Here is a 25,111-nt window from a genome sequence, read left to right as displayed (position 1 = left end):
TGAGCCCAGAATTTATGTTGCTACCATGTTTCCCCAAAAATAAGACCTCCCTGGATAAAAAGCCCTCCGCCCCAAAAATATGCCCTCCCTGAAAATATTTGACTGTATATGCAGCCGGTCCCCACCATTTCCTCTGGTTAGGGTTAGGGAGACAGAGCTGGAAATCAGGTAAGATGGCAAGAGGATCCCTGTCTTGCTCCACGTACCCCAAAATAATAAGACCTCCCTGAAAATAAGGCCAAGCGCTTATTTCGGGGTTCAAAAAATATAAGACAGGGTCTTATTTTCGGGGAAACACGGTAAGTGAGGATGGATGACACAGAATGGGAATCTTCCCTCTATATCAGGAGTCCCCAACCCCCAGTCCATGGACTGGCACCGGTCCGTGGCATGCCAGCAACTGGGCCGCACAAACAAGCGAAGCCCCATCTGCCGGATGCTGGCAGCATGCGAAACCACGTCCCCTCTGGTCCATGGTAAAACCTCTCTCCACGGAACCAGTCCCTGGTGCCCAAAAGGTTGCTGCTCTATACCAATCAGTCGCCCCTATCGGAGTCCCAGGCCAGCCAGCTGGCTGAGATAGATTTTAATTATTAATTGCTTTCTGGATAAGCAACGTTATTTATGCACAGTGCCGAAAAGGTGTAACAAACAACCAGCTAAAAGGCAACAGACCTAAAATCCATTTACACCAACCCCATTCCGTTTTATTCTTGAAATAATAGCACCTAGCCATAGGAATTACACTTATATACCGCTTCACAATACTTTACCACTCTCTCTAAGCGGTTTACAGAGTCAACACGTTGCCCCCAACAATCTGGGTCCTCGTTTTACTGACCTCAGAAAGGATAGAAGGCCGAGTCAACCTTGAGCTGGTCAGGATCGAACTGCCGGCAGTCGGCAGAGTTAGCCTGCAATACTGCATTCTAACCACTGCACCACTATGGCAAGAATAGCGTACCATAGCACTAGAAGTAGCACTTAGACCAGGGGTCAGCAACCTGCGACTCAGGAGCCGCATGTGGCTCTTTCACCCCTCTGCTGCGGCTCCCTGTCACTCAAAATATGCTAATGTGCAACACCCACCGGCACGCGATTGATTGAGCTTTTCAACCCCCGGTAGGCCAATTTAATTAATTTAATTAAATTTAATTTAATTAATTAAATTTATATGCCGCCCCTCTCCGAAGACTCAGGGCGGCTCACAATACATTTAAAAAATCATTATAAAAAAACATTGAAAAATTAAAAAACATTAAAAACATTAAAAACTCATTCACACCATTTCATGGCCAGATCTCGCCAGATCACAAGAGCGAGATCAACGGCCCCAGGCCTGCCAGAAAAGCCAGGTCTTCACCGCTTTTCGGAAGGCCGATAGGGTGGGGATGGTCCGGACCTCAGGAGGTAACTGGTTCCAGAGAGCTGGGGCAGCCACAGAGAAGGCCCTCCCTTGCGGGCCCGCCAGCCGACATTGTTTAGCTGACGGGACCCAGAGGAGATCAACTCTGTGGGATCTTACTGGTCGCTGGGAGCTATGCGGCAGAAGGCGGTCTCGAAGATAACCTGGCCTTGAGCCATGTAGGCCTTTAAAGGTAATAACCAATACCTTGAATTGTGATCAGAGACCAATAGGGAGCCAGTGCAGCTCGCGGAGAATTGGTGTAATGTGGGTGTACCTAGGTGCACCCATGACAGCTCGCGCGGCTGCGTTCTGGACCAACTATAGTCTCCGAACACTTTTCAAGGGTAGCCCCATGTAGAGCGCGTTGCAATAATCTAACCGTGAGGTGACAAGGGCATGAGTGACTGTGAGGAGAGCCTCCCGATCCAAGTAGGGTCGCAATTGGTGCATCAGGTGAACCTGTGCAAAGGTCCCCCTAGCCACAGCTGTCAGATAAGGCCAACCATGGATAAATCCAAGAAAAGAAAAGTTTCAGAAGAAAAGAGAACGTTTAATTCAACTACATGTGCTAGTTTTGTGGCCGCTCAAGAAATAGTCAGGCACGGGAAGGGTTTTTGTGGCTCCCGGTGTTTTCTTTTCTGTGGGAAACGGGTCCAAATGGCTCTTTTGAGTGTTTAAGGCTGCAGACCCCTGACTTAGACTTATGTACTGCTTCACGGTGCTTTCCAGCCCTCTCCAAGCGGTTTACAGAGTCAGCCTTTTGCCCCCAACAATCTGGGTCCTCATTTAACCGACCTCAGAAGGATGGAAGGCTGAGTCAACCTTGAGCCCTATCAGGATCGAACTGCCGGCAGTCGGCAGAGTTAGCCTGCAATACTGCATTTAAGCACTGCGCCACCGTGGCTAATGTTTGCTTCCCTCTCACCCCGCGTCTCCTTAACCTGCCGCCTCTGGTCCTTGAACCTTCTCCCCCTCTCTTTCAGGACCCCTCCCCCCTTCCGTGCACAATTTACTCAGTGCGGCTCAACCTCTCTGCCCACCCAATTATTTTCTTTCCAGATGTGACCCTCCCTGCCTCTCTCTTTAAGAGCCACCCAACCCCCAGCAGAGTCTTCCTTTTTCCTCCCAGCTCTATTTGCTTGCTCTTCCTTCCTCCTTGACCCCCTCTCTCTCCTTCCTCTTTGACCAAACGCATTTCTTAAGTACTCCATTACACTTAACTTACTTTTATGTTTCCCTCGACGGTACCCAAGTCTCGCTTCCATACATCAAAGGAGACAGAAGCACACTTATCCAGCCATTTTTCCTTTCTTTTTCAGCCACATCCTTCATTCCTCCCAACCACACGCATCCCCACTGCCACCACTTGCACGTCTGGCCACGTCTCCATTTATTTTCCCATCTTTAGTTATACACTTTTAAGAAAAACAGGCAAATTCATCTCCTCGAGTATTTATGGAGGACTCGCCATTGTTCACTCCGTCTCCCCCATGTGAAACATGACTGTTTTAGACTCCAATAGGTTTATTATCAGATCCTGCCTCATTCGGTCTCTCTCTCTGTGTCTCTCTCAAATTCAATGCAAATCATTCAGGCATTCCTTCAAATTGCTTTTGTGCAGAGGTAGTGCGCGTACGCTCACACTCCTGACACGCTCACCTGTGACATCAGTAAAAGCATTTCTTATATATTGATCCATCAACACGCTAACCAGCCGACGAGATATCGCATTTCTTTTGTCATGTTGCTCGATGTTGAAGATGCTCGAAGCATCTTGTTCAGTTCCCTCTCAGGCTTTATTCCCATCCGATCCGGCCTGCAACTCCGTCTTCCCTCGGCAAATCCCATTAATTCAAGCGTATCCTTTGATCCTCTCTTTTCTCTTAAAACCAGCCACTAGACAATAAACAAACTCCCATTCAGACAGCTCATCATGGCTTGAATAAACCCTGATCTGTAAACCCTACAGTTCCTCGTTTTCACCAAGCATTCGGGTTCGTATTTTGTAACTCAGGGGTGCTATTCAGCAGTTTTTGCCAGGTTCTGGAGAATTGATAGCGGAAATTTTGAGTAGTTTGGAGAACCAGCAAATGCCACCTCTGGCTGGCCCCAGAGTGGGGAGGGAAAGGGGATTTTGCAGTATCCTTCCACTAGGAATGGGGAGGGAATGGGGATTTTGCAGTATCCTTCCCCCAGGAATGGGGAGGGAATGGGGATTTTGCAGTATCCTTCCCCCAGGAGTGGGGAGGGAATGGGGATTTTGGAGTATCCTTCCCCTGGAGTGGAGAGGGAATGGGGATTTTGCAGTATCTTTCCCCTGCCACGCCCACCAAGCCACACCCACAGAACCAGTAGTAAAAAAAATTGGAATTCCACCACTGAGTGTAACTCCAGCTACCTCTTGGGTCCTTTATCACATAATTATTTTTCACCTCTTCCAAGGAGGCTCCACAATCCTCTTTCTGTCCAACTTCCACAGGATCTACAGGTAATCCTTGACTTACGACCACAATTGAGCCCAACATTTCTGTCGTTAAGCGAGACATTCGTTAAGTGAGCTTTGGGCCCGTTTTACGACCTTTTCTTGCCGCATTTGTTAAGTGAATCCCTGCCGTTGATGTTGGTGACACTGCTGTTAAGTGAATCTGGCTTCCCCATTGACTTTTCTGATCAGAAGGTTGCAAAAAGAGACACCGCAATCGTCATAAATAGGAGTCAGTTGCAGGACCATAGGGATGCTACAGAGGTTGTAAGTGTGAGAAACAGTCATAAGTCCCTTTTTTCAGTGCCATTGTAACTTTGAACAAGTCACTAAATGAACTGTTGTTAGCTGAGGACTATACCTACACTGGGAAAGTACAGGCAATCCTCGACTTACAACTGGCCACTTAGTGACAGTTCAAAGTTATGACTCTCCAAAAGGTATGATGGCTGCACAAACCTCCCCCTCCCCCACTGTCATGTAATCATATTTTGGGCATTTGGCAACTGCCTCGTCTTTTCAGCCGTTTGCGGCGTCCCGTGGTCACGACTGCAAATTCCAATAGTTTTTGCCAATTTCTGGTGTTTATTCTTGGTTTCCAGCAAAAAAAAAAATACCCATTGGATACTAAGGTAACTCCTCGACTTACAACAGTTCATTTAGTGACTGTTTAAAGTTACAACGGCACCGAAAAATAAGTGTTTTTTCACGCTTACAACCTTTGCAGCATCCCTGTGATCACGTGATTAAAATTCAGAAGCCTGGCAACTGACTCATACTTATGACCGTTGCTATGTCCCAGGGCCATGTGATTCCCCTTTTGCGACCTTCTGGTGAGCAAAGTCCATGGGGAAGCCAAGATTCACTTAACAACCGGGTTACTCCGCTTAGCAACTGCAGGGATTCACTTAACAACTGTGGCAAGAAAGGTCATAAAATGGGGCAGTTTAACTCGCTTAACAAATGTCTCACTGAACAACAGAAATGTTGGGCTCAATTGTGGTTGTAATGGTGAACACTGCAGTTGTCATAAATATGAACCAGTTGCCAAGCATTCGAATTTTGATGACGTGAACTACGGAGATGCTGAAACAGTCGTAAGTGTAAAAAACGGCCATAAGTCACTTTTTTCAGTTCCGTTGTAATTTAAAACGGTCACTAAATGAATGGTGGCAAGTCTAGCTTTCATAAGTTCCTTTTGTATCTATATTTCCCACCCTAGAATTTACAGTTGACATTACCAAACAATGATCTACCCCCGTGATGGTGAACCTATGGCACGCATGCCAGAGTTGGCATGCAGAGCCCTGTCTGTGGGCATGTGCACCATTGCTGAAAGATGGTCTGAAAACAGTCCTGTAAACGGCCTGTAAACGGCCTGAAAAACGGCCCAAAAGATGCCCTGAAATTGGCCAGAAAAATGGCCAGAAAAACAGCCCAAAAATGGCATGTAATTGGCCAAAAAAACAGCCTGAAAACCAGCCCCCAAAAATGGCCTGAAAATGCTCCAAAAAAACAGCCTGAAAACGGTCCAAAAAATGGCCTGAAAACAGTCCAAAAAACAACCTGAAAACAGTCCAAAAAACGGCCTGAAAATGCTCCAAAAAAACAGCCTGAAAACGGTCCAAAAAACGGCCTGAAAACAGTCCAAAAAACAACCTGAAAACAGTCCAAAAAACGGCCTGAAAATGCTCCCAAAAAACAGCCTGAAAACGGTCCAAAAACCGACCTGAAAAGGACCCAAAAAATGGCCTGAAAACGGCCCAAGAACTAGCCTGAAAACAATCCAAAAACCGGCCTGAAAACGGCCCAAAAAATGGCCTGAAAACAGTCCAAGAAACAGCCTGAAAACGGCCCAAAAAACGGCCTGAAAACGGTCCAAAAAACGGCCTGAAAAGGACCCAAAAAACAGCCTGAAAACGGCCCAAGAATCAGCCTGAAAACAATCCAAAAACCGGCCTGAAAACGCCCCCCAAAAATGGCTTGAAAATGGCCCATAAAACGGCCAAAACCGGCCAAAACCAGCCAAAAAACAGGCATGCACGTGTTGGCCAGCTGGTCTTGCTCCAGCGCGTACACCCATGCATACACATGCATGCATGTTCCGGTTTGGGCACTCGGTGCCAAAAAGGCTCGCCATCACTGATCTACCCCAACATTCACAACCTTTCATCGCCATTTATGGCTTCAATAATTCTCCCAATTGTTCATTACAAAGAATCAAATCAATGATTTCTTTGCCTGTGTGAATAGATTTAGACTGACTATATATATTCACAACACAAGAGCCTTTTTCTGAGCTGATATTCACCGTTTTTATTCATTCTTGGTTCTCCGCAGGGCCCCGTCACTTTTTCTGTATTTTGTGTTCCGCACTTCACCATCTTAACAGGGTAATTTTACCCCCCAGATCACATTAATTTAGAATATTGTACAGTTTTTTTTCTCCTGACTAGTTCTTCTATTATTACCGTTCATTAGAATGCAACATGCATCAATCGCCTCCCTAAGGAATCCTATTTTTATAGATGCTCACAACAAGCCAGAAAACACCAATTTATACTTTTTCCAGCCTTTCATTCATAATTAAACCTTACGCCTTCCACAAACCTGACAAGTCCCCGTCGACTCCATTCCGCCAGAACGGGTCATCTTCATACAAATCATTTGCCTCTTCGCTTGGACTCAGAGGCAGACAAATTAGCTTTCATTCATACATTTTGTTTGTTCATTGGTGGTCTTTACAATGTATTTACTCCTGAATTCCATACGTTGCAAACTTCCATAAGTCAAAGTTGCCAGCAGACAGGGGCAACAATATTGATCCCTCTGCCACTTATCACAGCTTTCCTCAATCAAAGTTTTCACGCAATGCTATCTATCTATCTATCTATCTATCTATCTATCTATCTATCTATCTATCTATCTATCTATCTATCTATCTATCATCTATCTATCTATCTATCTATCTATCATCTATCTATCTATCTATCTATCACCTATCTATCTATCATCCATAATCTCTCTATCATCTATCAATCATCTCTCTATGATCTCTCTCTCATCAACTATCATCTATATCTATCTATCATCTATCGTCTACCTATCTATCATCTATCATCTATCTATCATCTATCTATCTATCTATCTATCTATCTATCTATCTATCATCTATCACCTATCTATCTATCATCTATCATCTATCTATCTATCTATCATCTATCTATCTATCTATCTATCTATCTATCTATCATCTATCTATCTATCTATCTATCTATCTATCATCTATCTATCTAGCATCTACTATCTAGAATCTATCTATCTGTCTGTCTGTCTGTCTGTCTATCTATCATCTATCATCCATCTATCTACAGTATCTATTTATCTATTTATCTATCTATCTATCTATCTATTACCTATCTATCATCCATCATCTCTCTATCATCTATCAATCATCTCTCTATGATCTCTCTCTCATCAACTATCATCTATATCTATCTATCATCTATCGTCTACCTATCTATCATCTATCATCTATCTATCTATCATCTATCTATCTATCTATCTATCTATCTATCATCTATCATCTATCACCTATCTATCTATCATCTATCATCTATCTATCTATCTATCTATCTATCTATCATCTATCTATCTATCTATCTATCATCTATCTATCATCTATCTATTTATCTATCTATCATCTATCTATCTAGCATCTACTATCTAGAATCTATCTATCTGTCTGTCTGTCTGTCTGTCTATCTATCATCTATCATCCATCTATCTACAGTATCTATCTATCTATCTATCTATCTATCTATCTATCTATCTATCTATCTATCTATCTATCTATCTATCTATCTATCATCTATCAATCTAGTATCTACTACCTAGCATCTATCTATCAATCTGTCTGTCTGTCTATCTATCTATCTATCATCATTTTCCTCCCCCAAAAAGGTAGGTGCGTCTTATAGTCCGGAGCATCTTATACTCTGAAAAATACGGCACCTCGAAGTTCAACAAGGCTTTCTGATAAGCAGTTTGCTGCCAAAAAGTCTGCGAAGCATTTGCATGTTTGCTCAGGGTAAAAAATAGCAAGGTTGCAGGTGTTTTCCTCCCCCTTTCCAGAAGTGGAAAACCTCGGTCTCAGCGCCCCGTCTGGAAAGCAGCATTCAGAGCAAGGCCAAATGAAATTCGAGGGGGAAAAAATGGATCTGCTTATCTCTCTCTCTTGCTCTCTCCACTTAGGCCTTGTGTATTCACTTGATGGGTGAGCAAAATATTCTGCTATTTCAATATGACCTAGAATGCTCAATTGGTACATCTGCATTCCTATTATTATAATACAGGCAACACTGGGCTTCACGGAATTACAGACGTGACAAGAGACAGAGCTCTTCTTGAGTAAACCGCTGGGAAATAAAGGTAACTATCTATATAATTTATTAAAAAATAACATTATAAATATAAATAAGCCACCAAGAAGGCACAAGCTTATCGGTTCCAAGGGGGAATGCATAGGAAGGAAGAAATGCAAACTTATTTCAATATTGGTTCTATACAGGTAGTCCTTGACCAGTTCAGACCGGTTTAGATGAGCCAGATGTTAATTTTAATCTGGCTCGTCGAACCGGATGTTCCAAGGACTGACTGACCCCGCCCAGCCCCTCCCAGGAGTCTCTACATGGCCCGTTTTGGATGCCAGGTAAGTACAGGATATGAACGGAGGCTCTGGGAGGGCAAAAGCAGGCCTACTGGAAGTCCAGGAAGTCCAGAAACGGGCCCATTTCCGGGCTCCGAAGGGCTGGGGGAGTCCATTTTTGCCCTCCTGGAGGCTCAAGGAAAGCCTCCGGAGCCTGGGGAGGGCGAAAATGCCCCCCCTCCCTGGTCACGGTGCAGGAGGCCAAGTAGGCCGCGCCCCCACGGCCACCCCACAACCAGGCAGCGAACCGGTTGCTGAAATTTTTGAATCCCACCCCTTGTTTAGCGACAGTTTGAAGTTGCAACAGCTGACTGATGACCGTTTTTCATTAAGGGGAGGGGCGGGGCGGAGTGGGCAGGGCCAGCCAGGAGAGGTTCTCCCGAACCCCTCCGAACCCGCAGCGGCCCACCCCTGGACCTATCTAAGGAAAAGGAGGAAGAATGTACCCCACATATAAAATCCCGACTTCACACAGGAATCTAAGCCAGGGTTGGCATTACGACGGCTTGCTCAATCAGCCACAATAGGTTGGTTTCATAGAGCGTGTTAAGCAGTGAACCGTGGTTGACAAACGTCGAGGCTTTGAGTTGCCTAAGCACCCTAAGCCAAACAAATCCCATTATGGCTTCGGCATGAACCCAGCAACTCTAACCAAGGTCTTCCAGAATTCTTCACCGCAGAATCTTAAAAGACTGCAAGGCCTGAAAGTGATCTTAGAGCCGGGGTGGGCCGCTGGGGGTTCGCAGGGGTTCGGGAGAACCTCTAGCTAAGATTCCGTGCAGTTCGGAGAACCCTCAAATCCCACACCTGGCTGGCCCCGCCCACCCTACCCCTCCCAGGAGTCCGCACGGGGCCCGTTTTGGATGCAGGTAAGTGCAGGGCATGCGCAGAGGCTTGGGGAGGGAGAAAAATGGGCCTAGTTCAGGAAGGCCAGAAACGGGGCCGTTTCTGGCCTCCAGAGGGCCTCTGGAGCCTGGGGAGGCTGTTTTCACTCTCCCGGAGGCTCAAGGAAAGCCTCTGGAGCCCGGGGAGGGCAAAAATGCTCCCCCCCGCCGTGGTGCAGGAGGCTGACTAGGCCACACCCACCATGGCCACACCCACCCAGCAACCAGGCAGAAAACCCCTTGCTAAAATGTTTGAAGCCCACCTCAGCCTTAGAGGTCATCTTGTCAAACCCTCTGCCTAGTGCAGGAAACCTTACCGTCGTTAGCCTCATCCGTCTGAAATGGTATAGGGCCGTGATGCCCTATACGCGTGCCGCAGGTGGTACGTGGAGCCATATCAGTGGGCACGCTAGCTGATTTTCGGGCCTTCTAGGCCCACCGGAAGTCAGCAAACAGGCCGTTTCCGGTCTCCGGAGGGCCTCCGAGGGGGTGGGGAAAGCTGTTTTCACCCTCCCCAGGCTCCAAGAAAGCCTTTGGAGCCTGGGGGAGGACGAAAAAAGGGCCTACTGGGTCCACCGTGCCATCGCGTGCCAAAAGTGGGGGGAGTGTGGGGGCAGGTCGCACGTGCATGCGCGGGGAGGGGGTGCATAGAATTATGGGTGTGGGCACGCACGCACGTATGCTAGGTCTGATAGAAACGGAGTTGGGTTCTCTGTGGCTCAGCTTGCAAAGAGAACCCTTCATTGTCCAAAATATATTTGACAGGTTTGGGCACTGCCTGCTGGGGAAACGGAGCACAAATGCATGCAAAATGCTTCATTAGCTCCTTCGAAAACTGAGCTGCTATATTCAGAAAATACTTCAGGCGTGGTTTGATTTATTCACGGTGACCCCCTTCCTTGCTACAGGCGGTCCTTGGCTTATGACCAATCGCTTAGCAACTGCTTGAAGTTACAACAACGGACTTCTCCAGGATTCTTACAACCCTGACAAAGGTAGCTACCCACCCCACCCCCCGCCCCACCCCACCCCACCCCCAGTCACCTGGTTGCATTTGGGCCCTCAGCAACCAGCCAGCATTTACCGTATTTTTCGGAGTATAAGACACATCTTTTTCTCCCCCTAAAACGGGGTGAAAATTTAGGTGCGTCTTATACACCGAATGTAGCCCCACCCACCCACTGGCCCTCTCTCTCTCTCTCTCTCTCTCTCTCTCTCTCTCTCTCTAGAATGGAATGGAATGGAATGGAATGGAATGGAATGGAATGGAATAGAATAGAATAGAATAGAATAGAATAGAATAGAATAGAATAGAATAGAATAGAATAGAATAGAATAGAATAGAAAATATGGAATGGAATGGAATGGAATGGAATGGAATAGAATAGAATAGAATAGAATAGAATAGAATAGAATAGAATAGAATAGAATAGAATAGAATAGAATAGAATAGAATAGAATAGAATAGAATAGAATAGAATAGAAAATATGGAATGGAATGGAATAGAATAGAATAGAATAGAAAATATGGAATGGAATGGAATGGAATGGAATGGAATGGAATAGAATAGAATAGAATAGAATAGAATAGAATAGAATAGAAAATATGGAATGGAATAGAAATAGGAATAGAATAGAATAGAATAGAATAGAATAGAATAGAATAGAATAGAATAGAATAGAATAGAATAACAGAGTTGGAAGGGACCTTAGAGGTCTTCTAGTCCAACCCCCTGCTTAGGCAGGAAACCCTACACCACTTCAGACAAATGGTGATCCAACATCTTAAAACAAGTCATGAAAGAAAGATGGATTTCCTAGAACTGCCCTGTTTTTTTACTCCTGAAACTCAGTGGGGCTCTATTGCTCCATGCGATTATTGCTTAAGGAGGGGAAAATATTAAAGACTGAACATATTCAGCCTCAAATCTGGATATTTTTTTTAGCCCAGCCACATCCACTCTGGATCATTCGGAAAGGATTTTCTATGACTCCGACGAGACAGGGGGGAAAAAAATGAATCATTTTCCATCGTCAAGAATAAATCCTCAATGCCAGTTTGCCTACATAGATTTTTTTAAATTTATTTATTTTGGTAAATTAAAAGGTAAGAGAGAACAGTAAGCTGAGAAACGCCACTTCCCCCAAATTTAGATCTCTAATAAACACTGCTTAAGTCTCATGTATACAATCCCCAGCGTGGGGTTTAAGTTGTTTAGTGGATTTTACCTGAAAGGAGGATTAACTTTTCCCAACAAATAATTCACCTTTAAAATAGAAAGGCTGCCTTCAGAATCAGTAACGGAAAATAAGACCAAATTCTCCTGCCAACTGTCAGGTTTCAGGAACGGGCTCTGCGCTGGGGAATTAACCGAGACGTGTCAAGGATAGGATAAATAGCTTTTATTGTAGATAGAAAATAAATCATATATTTGCAGCTGATCAGCCCACCCTTCTGCCTAGCCTTATGTTCCACTGTGTCAGTTTCAGCCTTTTTCACTTTGCAATAAAAGATTCACACAAACATCGACCGTTTTCCCCCGAAAATAAGACTGGGTCTTATATTATTTTTTGCTCCAAAAGACGCATTAGGGCTTAATTTCTGGGTAGGTCTTATTTTGGGGGAGATACGGTACTAAATGCATCCATCTGGCTGACAATCTTAACCGAGGCTAATTTTGGGGGTAGGGCTTATATTACGAGCATCCTGAAAAATCATGCTAGGACTTATTTTCCGTTTGGGTCTTATTTTTGGGGAAATCTGGTACTAAATGCATCCACCTGGCTGACAATCTTAACCAAGGCTAATTTTGGGAGTAGTGTTGTGACCCCAACTCCCGAGCCTGTCCTAACAGAGGAAGAGGACTCAGAAGGGGATGGGGAGGAACTGATAAGGCCTCCCTCTCCAGGACCCTCCTCTCTGGCAATGCCTCAGGTTCCATCCGAAGGCCAAGAGGAACAGCCTGGGATATGCCAGGAGGAAAGCATATCGGAACAACAACAGATAGGGAGCGAGGATGATGAATCCTGGCTTGATCCCAGGCAGCATCGGAGGGAGAAGCATGCGCAGCAACGAAAGAGGCGTGGGAGGGCCAGAGATTGAGCTGAGTCACTGAGCCACACCCCACAAGGAATAAAAGTGGGTGGGATTGCTCTTCAGGCTTTGTGACGGTCAAAGTTAAAAACCTGAGAGTCACATCACATTACCTGAAATCTGGATTGGACCTTGGCCAATTCTTGCTTCGTGGATTATTTTTTGCTACTGAACCGGACTGAGGAGAAACTCCCTCTTGTTGACTGTGAGTGAAAACTGACTTGGCAGGCATTTCGCAGTTTACTGCCAAAACTATTATCTGCAAGGGTTTCTAGTCTGATTGCTTAATAAAATCTTGACAGGCGTGCCTGGTTGTGTGTTTGTCTGTGTGGGGAAGGGGGACAGAACAGGTAGGGCTTATATTACGAGCATCCTGAAAAATCATGCTAGGACTTATTTTCCAGTTGGGTCTTATTTTTGGGAAAATATGGTACTAAATGCATCCATCTGGCTGACAATCTTAACCGAGGCTAATTTGGGGGGTTGGGTTTATATTACGAGCATCCTGAAAAATCATGCTAGGACTTATTTTCCAGTTGGGTCTTGTTTTGGGGAAAATATGGTACTAAATGCATCCACCTGGCTGACAATCTTAACCGAGGCTAATTTTGGGGGTAGGGCTTATATTACAAACATCCTGAAAAATCATGCTGGAGCTTATTTTCCGGTTGGGTCCTATTTTCGGGAAAACAGGGTAGATGGCTTTCAGCAGCGAGCTGAAAGAAATTTAAACAACCACCGAGAGTCAATTGAATGCAGCAGGGACATAACTTGAATACAGCCAGTCCTCAACTTATGACCCCAATTGCGCTCATAGAGCCGAGGACCATCTGTACTTGTCATCTTTCACATCAAGCGTTTTCTCATGATGCCTTTCCATCATCTTGTTATTTGAAAACTTACAAAGTTCCCAATCAAGTATTCTAGGGGGGAAAAAAACCATAAATAAAATTATTTTTTTTTAAAAAAGTATTTTGCCTTTCTCCCTCCCCCCTAAAAAAATTAAGAAAGGAAAAACAAAGTTGCTTTTTGCTTTTAAAAGTATTGATAATAGTGGATACTTGTAACAGCAAGAAGCGACTTTGCTTTTTATTGTCTTAATTTTTTTTGGAGTGGGGGGGTCTCCACCACAATGGGTTAGAGCAACGGTCCCCAAATTTTCACCAGCTTGGCAGCCCAGCCTGATGCAGGGGGGTGGGTCAGGGGCTAAATTCACTTACCTTCCCTACCAGTTGGCAAATGTGCGCGCACGCCAAGGCTTAAAATGTTGCAAAAAGCGACGTCATGACGTCCGTGCGGGTAGGCGGAGCTTCCCGCAGCCACCACTACCGGTTTGCCTGAGCCGGATAAAACCAGCGTGAATTTCACCCCTGGGGTGGGTTGTGAGTGGCAGGGACGCATGCACACAGCTCCATTTGTGCGAGTGGCATGCACGCTCGCCTTCCATTCACACGAACGGAGCTTTGCAGGTGTTAGAAAGTTAGCACCTGCCCCTCTCCTAGAAGGATGAAATATTTTGAGAAATATTAAAAAGGCAGGATAAAATATTTCCCCTAGAAGAGAAATTTAAAAAACCCAGAAACCCAGAGCTCCAGCTCCCTGCCCCCCCAGCAGATATTTGGTGCCCATTAAGAAAGACTGGGCCACCCTGTCCACAAGACAAAAGACCTCCAGCCTCTGGGTGATGGGATTAGTCCTCAAGACCCAAACCAGGACAACAAAGCCATTAAGACACAACAGAGATTGCCCAACACCTTTTCAGAAAGAAGCACATTACATCATCACTCTCCAAGCTTCAACCTAACCTGGGAGCTCAGACAACCTCAGCTATGACCCTTGGGTAACCCCATGGGAGTCTGACAGCAGCCAATAGAATACATGTTCTTGCACAGGAACAGGAAGCTCAAGTGCAAAACCCAAGAGAAGGTATAAATACCTCTCTCTCTCTCTCTCTCTCTCTCTCTCTCTCTCTCTCTCTCTCTTTCTCCTCTCTCTCTCCCTCCATCCCAACTTCCCTCCCCCCTCTCTCCCTCCTTCCCTCCCTTTTTCTCTTCCTCTCTTTCTTTCTCCCTCCATCCCTCTCCCCCCCTCTCTCTCCCTCCCCCCCTCTCTCAACTCCATGTGATCAGCCAGCTAGAACCACGTGCTTGGTGATTCTGCTTCATCAATAAATCATCTTTCCGATCAGCCTCCATATGATCCGGTAGTGGGCCGTGGCTTTGGGGCTGGGGGACCCCTGTTCTAACAAAGATCCATGGGAGGGGGGGAAAAAAACCCAGGCCTTTCCGGAAATATCGTCTTTTCTCTCTTTTGCAAACATTTCAATTCAACGCTAACACAGAATCCTATTATCAAGAGTATCGCGAGCGGCCCTGGGGCGCCGTTCCCACAATCTGAAGTGGCAGCAGTTTGCAGATGTAAAATACTCCGGCTATAAGATCTTTTAACGGCCAGGAAAATGCAAAGCAAGGATTTAAGACGCATCCGGTTTCACCGCAGCAGCTTTAAGTATCTCAGAAAACTGAAATCCGGAAATATTTTTTTTTTTCCATGATGGTTTAACTGATCTGTCTCTTGCCAGCCGCCTAAAAAGGGGGGAGTGGGTGGGCTCTTTGATCCTGGGGAGAAAAGTAAGGCTCTCTGCGCATGCTCAGAAGCATTCTCTTTTCCCAGGATAAGATCTCGGATATGTTCACGCCACCAAGGGCAAACGATACGCTTAATAAATCAGCGGTTAAGTGTGACATTTGCCTACAGGAGTGTGGGCACATTGTGCTACCTTTAGGATCTCTGAGAACGTCTCTGAGGATACACAAAGTGCAAGCAGGCAGATTTGTGCAACGTGGGAAGCAGGCTTGCCTTAGCCTTGGGTGAATGCTAGGCATCTTGCATTAGGCGTGGGAGAATTCCTCTGGGTTATATCAACCCAGCCCTTCGAGTCAGCCGAGGAAGATGGCTGGTTGAGAAATTCATCACAGCTGGGGGGAGCAAACCCCTCCCCACCGTGCCCCCACCTCTCCCGTGGCTCTTCTGGGGCATCACAGCGGGGATTCATAAGAACCAATCTGCCACCTGCTGTTCCAGGGGATCAATGAGAATCGGCAATTATACGCAGCCAAGTTCTCTTTTTCTTCCCCAGTTGCTGAGCTACACATTTGCTGCGGTGGGGGTGGGGGGTGGGAGGGTGTTGCCGGGGTGGGGGGTGGGGGTGCAGGATCTCTCTCCTATCCTGAGTTGACAGTCTCCAAGTACGGGAACTGGAGAAGAGATTGGATAACCATTTGTCTGAAATGGTAGGGGTTCCTGCCTGAGTAGAGGGTTGGACTAGAAGACCTCCAAGGTCCCTTCCATCTCTCCTCTCCTCTCCTATTCTATTTTCTATTTTCTTCTCTTCTATTTTCTTCTATTTCATCTCTTCTCTTCTATTTTCTTCTGTTTTTTTCTCTTCTCTTCTATTTTCTTTTCTTCTCTTCTAATTTCTTCTTTTCTCTTTTGTTTTTTCTCTTCAATTTTCTTCAATTTTCTTGTTGACTTCTCTTCTATTTTCTTTTGTTTTCTTCTCTTCTATTTTCTTCTCTTCTCTTCTATTCTGTTTTCTTCTCTTTTCTTCTATCCTCTTCTCTTCTTTTCAGAGTTCTATTCTATTCTATTCTATTCTATTCTATTCTATTCTATTCTATTCTATTCTATTCTATTCTATTCTATTCTATTCTATTCTATTCTATTCTATTCTATTCTATTCTATTCTATTCTATTCTATTCTATTCTATTCTATTCTTCTTGCAAACCTTTTGGGTACCCCCGTCTGGTGGCCTTGTTCAGAAGCTCCCTTGCAGACTCTCGTGTAGGGCCCCAATCATGGCCCTTGTGTCACTTTAAACCACACACACACACACACAAAAACACACTTTTACAACCTGCTCACTGGATGACTGTAAAGAACACACAGGCAGACCCCAAGTCAAGGAGCAAAAGGAAGCTCACGAAGGAAGGCAAATATTGTGTCCCCTGGGTATTGTTGCAAGATCCAATCTGGGTCAGTCACTCGGATCGTCTTCCGAGTTTTCGGACTCGTGCTGGAGCCCATCTTCAGGGAGCTTCTCTCTAGCAGAGTGTGTGCTCTGGGTTATTCTACGTGGAAGTATTTATGTGGTGCCCGGTTGTGCGTGGCTTTTAAGTTGTTGATGGGGCTGTTGATGGCCAGTCAGTAAGTCGTTGGCTGTTGTTTCCTTTTGCTGCCAAGCCTAAGTAGTTCATAAACTGGTGCTAAATTAGCTCTTAAGTGAAGATCACTTGGAGGAAGGAAATACTTCTAATGTAATCTACTGGATCCCCTGAAAGGATTGCCTGTGACTATGTAGGACAGTCAGGAGGAAGCGAGCTGGTAGACAAGGAGATCCGAACTCTTTGGTAACCTCACATTGCAATGAATCTATATATCTATATAAAAGTGAAATATCACTCACGCATCATCACAAAATCTCCAGAACCGTAAAGCCTACAAACTTGAAATTTGCCATGTATGTTCCTCTCGGCTTCTAGGTGCTCACTAAGAAAGGATTTTTCGAAATGACCATCAGAGCATTAGTATTACCTATATTATGATTAACACCCTTTGATGCTAAGGAGTTCTACTCCCCCTCCCCACCTGAAAAAAAATCTGTTCCAAATGCCAAACACAAGCAGAGGAGAGGAGTTTCAGTTTTACTTTCACAGCAGCAAGCAGGGGATAGGATAGAGGAGGCTTCTGTGGGGCAAGCCTGAGGGACAGAAGGAGATAGGATAGGAGACGTATCTGTGGGGCAAGGCTGAAGAAGAGAAGGGGAGAGGAGAGGCCGATCGTAACTACTCATTAATTTTCAAGCTGTAAGTGTCAATTTACCAAGCCCAATCACATAGTTTCATTGCGGATCACGGGTATCCAGCTAGTAAGGACATATATTCAATTTCGCAGCTACTAAGATTGTTGGCCGAGCAGGGACAAAAATAGCCAGGGAAATAATTGAAACCTGGCAAACAGGCCCTTCGTCAGTCGACAGGGGTGCTGATTTACCACCAGTTTATCAAGTATTTTGGCAGCAGAAGGAAACAGCCAACAGCTCGGCCATCAACTTCCCAATCAACAACTAAAAAGCTACACATAACAGGCACCACATGTAAAGACAACGTACAGAATAGCCCAACGCACACATTCTGCTGGAGAGAAGTTCCCTGAGGATCGGTGCCAACCAGTGGTGAAATCCAAATTTTTTAACTACCGGTTCTGTGGGCGTGGCTTAGTGGGCATGGCGGTGGAAGGATACTGCAAAATCCCCATTCCCACCACACTCTGGGGCCAGCCAGAGGTGGTATTTGCCAGTTCTCCGAACTACTCAAAATTTCCGCTACTAGTTCTCTGAACTGCTCAAAATTTCCGCTACCGGTTCTCCAGAACCTGTCAGAACCTGCTGGATTTCACCCCTCGTGCCAACTTGAGTCCGAAAGCTCGTAAGAATAAAACCTCTGGTCCTGGTGACCGACCCAGATTGGAAGGTGTCATGAAGAAGGACAGGGGTAAATAAAACCCAGGGGAGTGGGAGGGGAAGCAGTGTATCATCCTCCATCCTGATTTCTAATCCCCTCCCCAAATCAGAGCAATGAAATTCTGCCGCAAAATGCCTACTCAAAAATGCCACTTCCTGTCCCCAAGTAATAACTAAAATAGGAATACGAAGGCTCCAGATAAGTCAAAATCAATTTGGAAACCTCACACCAAACTGTGAAAGAAAAGAGATTTCACATCATTTCCCTCTGGTTATGTCATCTCCAGTTACATTGTGGTATCTGGCCAACTTTGACTGAACTCAAAAACACTATGCTGGTTAGATTTGAGGATGGGAGACCACCAGGAAACTAACTGGGCAATTGAGATTAAAAAAAATACCCAGAAAAGAAGTGATTATCGAACAATTTAAATGTTGCTTTGAAAGTTATCCAGATGCATGTACCTTGCAGTTATTTTTTTTCCCCGCTTCCATTTTTTAAAGTTTTTAGTCATTGTTAAATCTGCATTGTTTATCTCTCTTTTTTTTTTTTAACAAGAACAAAAGGAATGAGTAACAATACAGCAAAGGCTTTAATATTAGATAATCAGCTTAAGACAGAAACCCTTGTTGTACAACAAATACTTTGAAGTAATTTGCAGCTTTTTAAAAATGTTATATTCAGTTCCGGATGAAAAAGCAAAATAATCTCACGCTTATTAACATTAACATTTTAAATCATAGTTAATACTAATATAATACTCTGTTTTATCATCAACGGTCTAAGCGATCTGAACATTAGAGTGTTAATAATATAGATAGCTCTCAATTTACAGTCACAATTGGGGCCAGAATTTCTCCATGTTCGTCAGATGCCCGGTTTTACGAACTTTTTTGCTCCAGTTGTTAAGCGAATCCCTGAAGTTGTTAAGTGAATCACATAGCCCAGCGGTCCCCAACCTTTCTGGTACCTGTCCTGACCTAGACTCCCTTAAAAAGCAGGAAGCAGAGTCTTGGTCCCAGCAAAACCTCTTTTATTTACATGACTGTGAATTCCTTTCATTCAGTCAGCAAGGCCTGTCCAAACAGTTTTTCAAAGGAACATTTATCAACACCGGCCTTATCTCGCTTGGAAAGCTGCCAGGTAACTAGTTTCCAAACGCAGTACAAGGCCAAACTTGGCACAGAGTCTCTCAGAGTCACAGGAATGAATTGTTTCCTGAAAAAGCCCACTCCCCGTTTGCTCCCCTTTTGTTTCCTATGGGAGGGGCCAATCCAATGGTGGGTTCCTACCGATTCTCCCAGGTTCTTGCGAATTGGTAGTGGAAATTTTGAGCAGTTCGGAGAACCGGTAAATCCCACCTCTGCCTGGCCCTGCCCCCAATCTATTCACTGCCTCCCGAGTCCCAGCTGATCGGCTAGAAGGAAAAAACCAGGGCTCGCTTGACAAAGAAGAGGAAAAAAAAACAAGACACTGTAAATTCAGAAGCCAAGAAGCCTCCCAACTGATCAGCTAGAACCGATCCGCTCCTTGTAAACCGCTCGGTGCTGGTAGATTGTCAATTGAGGCCAAGCTGCCTGAAAACGGTTTCCGATGCTCTCGGTGGTGGCAGAGCGGCAAAAAACTGTTTAAACTATTGCCGCGGCACTTCAAAGAGCCGCCCTACAGCTGATCAGCGGTAAAAGGCAGTGTGGTGGTAGAAGACTTCCAAGGTCCCTTCCAGCTCTATTCTGATTGATTAATCTGATTGATTGATTGATTGATTGACTGGCAGTGAGAACAATTAACCAATGGAACAGCTTGCCTCCAGAAGTTGTGGGTGCTTCATCACTGGAGGTTTCTAAGAAGAGATTGGACAACATTTGTCTGAAATGGTGTAGGGCAGTGATGACTAACCTTTTTGCCATCACGTGCCAAAAGCAGGGGGAGTGTGGGGGGCACGTGCAAGCGTGCCCACACCCATAATTCAATGCACCACCTACCCCCGTGCCTGCACGCGTGACCCCCCCTGCGCTCTCCCCGATTTTGGCACACGATGGCACGGTGGGCCCAGTAGGCCTGTTTTTTGCCCTCCCCAGGCTCCAGAGGCTTTCTTGGAGCCTGGGGAGGGCAAAACGGCCTTCCCCAGCCTACCCGGAGGACCTCCGGAGGCTGGAAACGGCCCGTTTCCCGACTTCCAGTGGACCCGGAAGGCCAGAAAGAGCTGAGCTAGGGCAATACTCGCGTGTCCACAGACATGGCTCCGCGTGCCACCTGTGGCATGCATGCCATAGATTTGCCATCACGGGTGTAGGATCTCCTGCTTGAGCAAGGGGTTGGATTAGAAGATTTACAAGGTCCCTTCCAGCTCAATTCTGATTCTGATTATATACAGCAACCATCTGGTTGCCAAGGGCTTGAATTTTGTTCACGTAAATGTGGGGACCATTCAATAAGCCACTTGTTTCAGTGCCCCTGTTACTCTGAACATCCACTGAATGAATGGTTGTAAGAAGAGGACTACCTGTATCGTAAGTTAAAATAGAAGTGAATCCTACCCAAGGTTCTGCTGAACCCAGATGGCATCAGATGGCATCTTGCCCAAGCTGGCCAAGGTAGCTGCCCAGGGGTGGGCTTCAAAAATTTTAGCAAGGGGTTCTCTGCCCGGTTGCTTAGTGGACATGGCCATGGTGGGCGTGGATTAGTCAGCCTACTACACCACAGTGGGGAGGGGGTATTTTTGCCCTTCCTGGGCTCCGGAGGCTTTTTTTGAGCCTCCGGGAGGACAAAAATGGCCTCCCCAGGCCCCAGAGGCCCTCTGGAGGCTGGAAACGGGCCTGTTTCCAGCCTTCCTGAACTTCTGGAAGGCCTGTTTTTTGCCCTGCCCGAGCCTCCGCGTACGCCCTGCACTTACCTGCATCCAAAACGGGCTGCCTGGGGACTCCTGGGAGGGGCGGGGCAGGGGGAGCAAGGCCAGCCAGGAGTGGGATTTGGGGATTCTCCGAACTGCACAGAATCTTAGCTAGAGGTTCTCCCGAACCCCCAGCAGCCCACCCCTGTAGCTGCCCATGGACCACTGCAACCTCTGTAAAGTTCTAGCTGGAACTGGTTGCGCAGCAGCCAGTGGGGAAAGTCGACCCCGTTGCATGAGCTACACTTTTCCTCCGTGGTTGAGTCGCAGAGTCGCAATCTGCCTTCTGACAACCCGTTTAAGAAGCTTAATGAAAGGCGCGGGCGGTCTGCCCTTCCCCCACAGGCTAAGCTTGATTAAACCTCGGTGAATTTGGAGGGAGGGTCTTAAGCACCGGGCAAAGGCATCTCTTGATTAGTTTCCTGAATTGCGCAACTCCAGATGATGGTTTAATTTAATTACCAGATTAAAAGTGCTGCAAGAACGCAGCAGACGGCGCGCACAATGGAGGCGGGAAGCGGGAAAGATATATGCCGCCATCACCGTCTCAAAAGAAGGCATATGATATATGGTAAATTTAAATCAGCGTTGTAATTATTCAATCCGCCCGGGGCCGCTAGTTTGGGCCTTTTTTCTTCTTATTACCCCGCATCCCTCGGTGAAAATAAGCGGGGGGGGAGGGTTTGATTTAGAGCAGACCGAAAAGTCCTTCCCCATGCAACAGCATTACTAAATTATGAAACTCTCCGCCACAAGATGTGTTAATTCCCGCCGATCTTTTTATTTTTTATTTTTTTGTAAAGCATTTAAAGACAAATTTGGAGGGGAGGCGGGAGACGCGTCCGTCTCGCCCTGCTCTATGGATCGCGTCCAACGGTGGAGGAGATCATACATCACCTTAAGCTTAGGCGCCTGAAAGAAAAGCAGGATGCAGCATAAATCTAAGTAAGAAATAAATAAATAAATAAAATAAAATAAATCGGCAAATGTCTTCCTTAATGAACCTAGCGCCGTTGCATTTTGTGAAGCTAAGCACGGGCCGTTGAGCACAGAGGTGACGCTGGGAAATATCTTGCACTTGTCTTAGAAGTGGATAAAAATGCATTTGGGTGATTTCCTGCTCTTGAACTCATTTAACACCCGGGAAGAGGATGTGGACGGACTGATTTACGCTTTGCACATTTTTTTTTTCTTCCAGTTGCATCTAGTCGCAAGCTGTTAAATCAAACCGATGGCTGCCCGCCGTGTAGATGTGTCATGGTTCCCAGTTCGCAGATGAGCCATACCAATGGGGCTGAATTGAAGCCCGCAAGCTATCTTCCAAGGCAGACCCACAGGGACTAAGACGCTGAGCTGGTCGACCAGAAAGGTCGGCAGTTCGGCAGTTCGAATCCCTAGCACAGATCTCCTGCGTGAGCAGGGGATTGGACTAGATGACCTCCAAGGTCCCTTCCAACTCCATTACCGTTACCGTTACTGTAGTTTACTAAGACAGGGGTGTAAAACTCAGTTTCATTGAGGGCCGTGTCAGGGCTGTGGTTGACCTCCGAGGGGGGGGCGTGGCCAACTGGGTGGGTGTGGCCAGCTTGATGCTACTCCCCAAACTATTGGCAAGTTTCCTTTTCACATTTGATAGATCGGGCCAAAGCGTTGTGAGCTGGCCCCTTATATTTTCCAGGACAACCCCGTGGCTCAGATCTGACCACATCACAGGCCGGATTCGGCCTTCGCAGATAGTGCAATTGCGCATGCAGCACATGGGGAAGCCGCGCGAACGACACCACATGCACAGAAGGTACAATTGCGTGCACAGCACACGGGGGAGCCGCGCAGAAGCCACGTGCATGCGCAGATGGTGCAGTTGTGCTCGCAGCGCACGGGGGACGCAAAAGCCGTGCGCATGTGCAGATCAGTGGTGGGTTGCTAGCGGTTCGCCCCCGGTTGGGCCAACTGGTAGTGGCAGCGGCGGGAGGCTCCGCCCACCCATCCCAGACGTCATCAAAAACGCTCTGGGCATGCACAGAAGCGCCGCGCGCCCACGCGTTCATAATACTGAACCAGTAGCTCCGGGATTTGAAACCCACTATTGGTGCAGATGGTGTAATTGTGCATGTAGCGTCCGGGAGAGGAGATGCGCGTACCTGTTCGGCAATCGGTGAGTAAAAGGTTCGCCACCATTGCCCGATAGAGAAAGTCTATCTATGGGGTGGCTAAGAGTCAACACCACCTGAAGGCCCATAATCAATCAAAATCTGGGCATGTTAAGACAATGGACAAGGCCTTGGGGCAATTTCCATCTTCTCGCCTCTCCTGAGATCCAAGGACACCATGAGCTGGCGCAATCATTCCGGTGTGTCCATCTCAATTTCTTAGCCAGGTTGCCATGTCTTCTTCTGGGATTTTTTTCCCCCGGTCCAACCTCCACCTGGTGGTCTCCCATCCCTTCACTAACCAGGTTCCATTAGAGTTTTCTAAATTGGCTACAGTTGGTTGCCACCCAATGAAGTAAACATTTCCCGCGAGTCAAACCCAGTTCCTCGATTACTTTCTGGATACAACTGTACATTTTTTTTCAACTTTCCTAGTTTGACACTCCTGGGATTTCCTGTTGGTCCCCCATCCTGGGATTAAGCAGGTCCAGACCACTTTAATTTTTTTTTTTTTTCAGTAACTCTATTAAGCAGGTCTCAAATTCTTTGACTGCAAAATACAAGTTATTTCGCTGCCTAAAAGAAGGCATAAGGGAAGATAACCAAGTAGAAGGGCAGCATTGAAAGAGATAACTGGAGGGGAAAAAAAATAAGTTTATTCTATTGTTTGTTTATCGAATTTATTTGCTGCCTATCTCGCGGTTCAAGGTGATTCTGAACGGTTGTTAGAAAATAGAGGCTTTAAAAAAAAAAAAAAAGCAAGCAGCTGAGCCAGTTCTGTCTACCAGCTCGATTTCCAAAGAAATGTTTGCAGACCAAGAAGGATTAAGGAAAATACTTTGATCTCTTAGATAGCTGTGATATTTGATAGGGCAACATTATGGCAAACTCCCACATAATGAACTGCAAAATTTAACGGCTGGATCCACATGAATAAATGAATGAACAAATGATAATGATTCTGCAGTAAATTCCTCCTTTGGCAGGAGTCCAAGTAAAAATAAAACAGCTCTGACTCTTCAGCTGAGGGTGACAAGTTTATGTCACTCTGCATCAGGCAAGAAAAGCTGTTTTCAGGCATCTTTAGGAAAAACAACGAGAACGGGAACGTCCCTTGGCTGAAAGGAGCTATATATTTTTTTCCCAGAGCCTTGCTGCAAAAGATAACACTAGAAATTTCTATACGTCGCTTTTGGGCATCGTATCAGCCTGCCAGCCGGAAAAGGCCGCTGATTTTGCAAACCCCAAAAAAGTTTTATTTATGATCTTTTTTCACACTTACGACTTTTGCAGCCTCCCCATGGCCGCCTGATCAAGATCCAGACATTTGGCAACTGACTCATTTTGCACCCTTCCGACAAATGAAGTCAATGGGGAAGCCGGATTCCCTTAACAACCGGGTTAACTAACTTAACCACGGCAGCGATTCGCTTAACAACCGTGGCAAGGAAGGTCGTAAAATGGAGCATTAACAAATGCCTCACTTAGCAACAGAAATTTTGGGCTCCATCGGGGTCGTAAGGACTAACGGTACTGTATGTGAGGCGAAGCCAGAAAATGGGCTAAGTCAATAATCGTGATGGCGAACCTATGGCACGCGTGCACGAAGTGGCACGCAGAGCCATGACGCCTGACACACGCAGCGTCGCCTGTTCCTCTTCCGGGTTTCTGGCGCACATGCGTGCGCAACGATCAGCTGACCTTTTTGCACGTGGCAGTGCTGGAAACTAGAAGGGCTGGTCTTCCGTTTTCCTGCGTGAGCATGCGCGCCGGCCAGCTGATCGTCGCAGAAACCCGGAAGAGTAGCTGACTGAAACCGGAAGTTCAGTAACTGAAACCGGAAGATCATTTTCGGAGGGGGGGGGGGCGCACATCCTAGAGAGGCTTTGGAGCCCGGGGAGAGCAAAAAACAGGCCTTCCCCACCCCCGCAGGCCCTCCGGAGGCAGGAAACAGCCTGTTTCCCTACTTCTG

General features: G+C 46.2%; 1 protein-coding gene across 38 annotated transcripts in view; it reads right to left on the bottom strand.

The window, feature by feature from the left end:
* The window catches only part of NRXN2 (neurexin 2), a 493,176-nt gene that overhangs the window by 317,303 nt on the left and 150,762 nt on the right, over positions 1-25,111 (bottom strand). The gene's annotated exons all lie outside the window — the stretch shown is intronic.

Source organism: Pantherophis guttatus, chromosome 18, assembly GCF_059756535.1.
Source record: "Pantherophis guttatus breed Tessera chromosome 18, ASM5975653v1, whole genome shotgun sequence".
NCBI lineage: Eukaryota > Metazoa > Chordata > Lepidosauria > Squamata > Colubridae > Pantherophis > Pantherophis guttatus.
This window is presented reverse-complemented; position numbering and strand designations above follow the sequence as displayed.